This window comes from Sprattus sprattus, assembly GCF_963457725.1.
Source record: "Sprattus sprattus genome assembly, chromosome: 20".
In the NCBI taxonomy this organism is placed as follows: Eukaryota; Metazoa; Chordata; class Actinopteri; order Clupeiformes; family Clupeidae; genus Sprattus; species Sprattus sprattus.
The window spans coordinates 25,737,916-25,742,915 of NC_137918.1; positions in this window are offsets into that span (position 1 = coordinate 25,737,916).

Sequence of the window (5,000 nt, forward strand, 5' to 3'; positions counted from 1 at the left end):
GTTCCACACAAACAAATAAAACACACACACACACACACACACACACACACACACACACACACACACACACACACACACACACACACACACACACACACACACACACACACACACACACACACACACACACACACACACACACACACACACACACACACACACACACACACACACACACACACACACACACACACACACACACACACACACACACACACACACACACACTGTCCTCCAGGAGAGCCCTCTATGTTGACTCATGTTTGGAGGCAGAGCTGCAGTCACTTCCTGTTTGAGATAAGGTACAAGAGAAATAATGTATAATGGTGCTCAATACGTAATTTTCTACAATGGCTTTCTGCTTAGATTCTCCACCCAAAAATATATTAGGTCATATATAATGTATTTGTTTTATATTTGAGTTAATATAAAACAGCAATACAGATATTCAGCTTCAAATAACTGGCCAAAACATACCAAACCTTAATTAATACTCCTTCCTTTTTCTGATTTCTCTTTGTCTGTGTGGTACTCTCAATCCTTCCAACGTAAATCAAACTGAAATGCAGCTATTTGACCTTAATTATTTACATGTTCAAGCTAGCTTAACTGTTTGAACACATGTATATTGAAAGATTACCTGGTAAAAAGAGCCTTGTAATCTAACTGCTAGGTACGACTAGGCCTTTACCCTGCCTAGTGCAAGTGATATTATAATGTGTGTTTTGAGGTTGTGGATCCAACAACAAGTTATGGAACAAGAGCAATTAATTTAGAAGTAATGCCAGTCTACTTATAAAACAACTCAAAATTGAGTCCTAGTCCTAGTCCTAGTCCTAGTCCTACTCTGTGGCATGTGACACAAACACAGGTCTACACTGGTAGTCTCCTCTCATCAAGAAGAAGCCCACTCATTCCCCCCTATGTGCAGCTCAGACAGTCACCATCTCTCTCCCCAGAAGCATGTGATCATGTTAATCATTCATATTCACCTCCAGCTATTCACAGACGCCCTTCTCTATGTCCTAGGCTGTGCAAAAGTCCATGTCTACTCATAAAACACATGCTGGTAGAACTAGGAGTTTTGTATTTAAACTACCATAAAACCAGTACTTACTATTTGGACAGAAACGAGTATTTAAACAGCGGAGCTGTTAGCCTTCTGCCTATTGTCAATCAAAAGCACAAATCCAATTAATTCACCTAATCCTACCTTCCTTTAAACGATTGAACCACCTTGTGTTACCTGCCAATAGCTGTTTTACATGTGCGAGTTTAGATGTTGAGAAACTGCGCTGTCAAATTACTACACACAACAAATCTTAACAGAAGAAGTTACGTACATAATGATCTTGAAACACCAGCTGATCTCCCGGTTATATTTACACTTACCTACATATGTGGACAAACACCGCTGGGTTTCAAAGCATTCAGAAGTTTCATCTTTGTGAACTCCTCCAAACACCTTTGTCCTCTACAGTGGAAAACCAGGCTACTAAAGAGACACTTCCTTAGGACTTGGGTTAATAATTACAGTAATGTATTCCATTGAGGAACAATTGAATCTGATTCGATGATCTGTTCTGTCTGTTAATCTAATCTAGTGTAGTGGTTTATAGCCATGTCCAGTGGAGTGGTTCATAGTCTATCCATATCCAGACTCCCTAGCTCAGCTGAATATAATAGAAGTGGGTTAAGCAGAGACAGACTGGGGGTTTCACACAAAAATAATGAAGGAATGAATTAAACACAACCACTGAATATATAAGCATACTATAAAGGTTTTCCAGATATAATGTTGTGTAAGTCATTTTTTCTGTCATTTTTTATCAAATAAAAATAAAAAATCCTGAACAATTAGAAACTTTCTACATTAATTATGATCTATACTGTAAATATGAATTAGTGTTGATGATTATTTTGGAACTATATAAAGTACTTTAAAGATCCTATCATTAAATGGGGGAGACTCAAACCAGCCTAGCAAAGCCTGATTATTTTAAAATATCCTGGATGCCATGTGAAATTGAAGATCACGCATCTGAACTGTGAAGTCCGTCTGGCGTCTGTCTGACTATGGAGCTGCCTGGGATCAGTGACTCATCATTTTGTGAATTCCCATATAGAGAAGATTCCCAGGCTTCCCTGAGCTATGTCCAGAGGATGCGGGAGAAGCAGGACCAGCTGAGCTACATGGACCCGACCATTTAATCAAGTCCCAGTCCCCACAGAAGAGGGTAAATGACATCCTGCTCACGTTTCCAAGCCCCAGCCTGCACAACGCCATAATGCTTCCAGCGCGACTGATCACAGCACGGAAAACCGGAGGCACAGGCTTGGAGGAGACAGTGGGGAGAAGCTTTCGTTATCCCAGACTCTCTTCCGCGACATGGACGCTTTCTCTTAAGGAGGGGGTATGTGACGGGGCACCTGTGTGACCCGCCACTGCAGCCTGTAAGCTGCCTGCTTTAGTGGACTGGGTGCGTATACTGTATGGACAATCTTATGTGGCTTATACTGTACGTCTAGCCAAGTCTTTAAGAAACCTGGTGTTTATATGTACAATCAGCCACTGAGGTCACAACACTAAACCCCACCCAATTAGTCACTTGGAAATTTCAACTTCATCAAAATACAATTTATATGAGATTGCTGTCCTGTTTTATTTCACCATTGAGATAATGTATACATGCATTTTTTGTCATAAATACTAAATTATCCTCATTTCATGTCCGATCTGTAATTAGCTAAATAAGTCAAAGACTGAAATATCAAATACAAACTTTAACAATCACTGCACACAAGTAGTGACACAGCAGGAGGACACAGGAGTCTCATTACACTTATGACACATCTGGTGTTACAGCTGCTGTTGCACACATTCATCAGTAGGGGGAAGCAAAGCTTCATTTTCTCTGCACCTAAATTCAAAAAGGAGTTTATTGTGAAGTTGTTACTCTCTACTTCAAAGTCTACTTTGACTTTATAATAAAAAATCGTTAGGCGTGTGTTTGATCAACATATCAGGATTGTATTCTTCATGGCGAGGCCCTAATAAATTAGGCCCACAGACTCAATATAATACTCATCACCAGACCACAGGTGGGTGTCCTGAACATGCACATTGCCATTATGCTTTATGCATTACTAAATCTAGTATGAAAGCACAAGAGGAGACATTACGTCATGTTCAAGTCATCTCATATCATGAGGCACATCTCTCATATGAGCCTCTTAACTTTTTATCTGACAATCCAAAGAACACTGGAGAGTCATAGAACAAATAGAAAAATAGAAAACACTCGTAAGAGAAATCTATTTTCAGAATGGCTGAAGTATCTGAAGCTCAAGTGGGGGTTAACCTACCCTGCACACTCCCCCCACCCAGGGCCGTTGCTAGGAATTCTGGGCTCCCTGAAAGAATATTGTTGTGCCCCCCTCCCCCCAACTTGTCATCGCCAATTTTACACAACTTTTTTTTTCTTAGACTACTGTATAAGTATTATAATTTTGTCTTAATTTTCTATTCCTCTATGTTCTTGACAGTGCCTGACGCAATGCAGCCCATTCATTATTTTTTTTCCAATTAACCACTCAACAAAGAGTCACTGCCTGGGTATTATTATGTCCCTGCTTAAGACTCATGTCAATAAGCTACCATAGCCGAATTTTTCTGTCCGAGCCCGGCCCGGTCCGGCAGAATAGTAACCGAGCCCGGACTGAGTCCGACAGCCATTCAAATATGTTTTTTTCGAATCCGAACCAAGCCCGACCGAATCAATTTCTCAACTGTTCATAGTAGCCTACTAATGCCAGATTTACGTACGTTGTTTATGAATAGCCTGGCTTTATTAAACTGGGGCATCAACAGTAAAATGCTCTTTCACACAAAAAAGCGCTGTTAAACGCACAATGGTGCACAATAAGGCCAATAAGCATATTTAAATTAAATGATTCACATTGCAGGAACGTTTAGTAAAATGGTGCGGCTCCTTTAAGATGAGCACGTACAGGGACGGAGAACGGTGACGCATAGTTTGGATGCAGCGACAAACATTTATGTGCTGTAAAAGTGTTCACCAGTATGTGAGTAACGTGAGTTTAATTAAAGCATAGCGTGTGTAATGTGTAGCTATTTCATTCCGTTTTGTAACTTGTCCTGCTGTCTGTAAGGGGAAGGAGGGTAAAGGAAAGGGAATTAACCCCGAAGTTAAAAACATGTAATCTACTTTGGCCCTGGAGCATTTTACTCCCGTGCAATCCCCAACTACGGTCAGACAGACAGCAGGAAAGGTTAACAAACGGAATGAAATAGCTACACATTACACAAGCTATGCTTTAATAAAACTCACGTTTTATGATACACCAACGGAAGCAAAACAGCCAAGTCTTACCATTGAAGATATTGGCGCACGCCGACGTTCGTTATGAAACTATCATCCAACCATCGAGAGTTGCATCAATCATATCTCATTAAAACTTCTGACATTGGACATATCCAACAGCCTAATAAGAATCTGCATCGTCTATAAAGCAGAAATATCTCCATACAGTAGATTTCCCTTCGTTTAATATCATTTTAAACTCTCCAGATGACAGTTTCTCTTTCACGTGCGCGAGTGTAAATGTGTGTATGGACCAAACCATATTTAAAAAAAGAGGGCTATTGCTCGGAAAAAATATATTTTTTTTTAAATTTTGCTTGATTTTTGATTCGCTTTGTTTTAACTCTGATGCATTAGTATGAACATAAGATATGTCTATACATAATAATTTAGTCATGGAAAGGGAAGCTTACATAATAGGCTACTGAGGTTTTTGTGGGCCCCCCCTGGGCTGTGGGCCCTTAGAATCGTCCTCACCTTTCACCCCTTTACGACGGCCCTGTGTTTGTGTGTGTGTGTGTGTGTGTGTTTCTCTGCCTGTGTACGTGTGTGTGAGTGCTCTCTACTCAGAGTAGTCTCCCCTCTTACAGTTTTTTACGATCGGATACACACAAT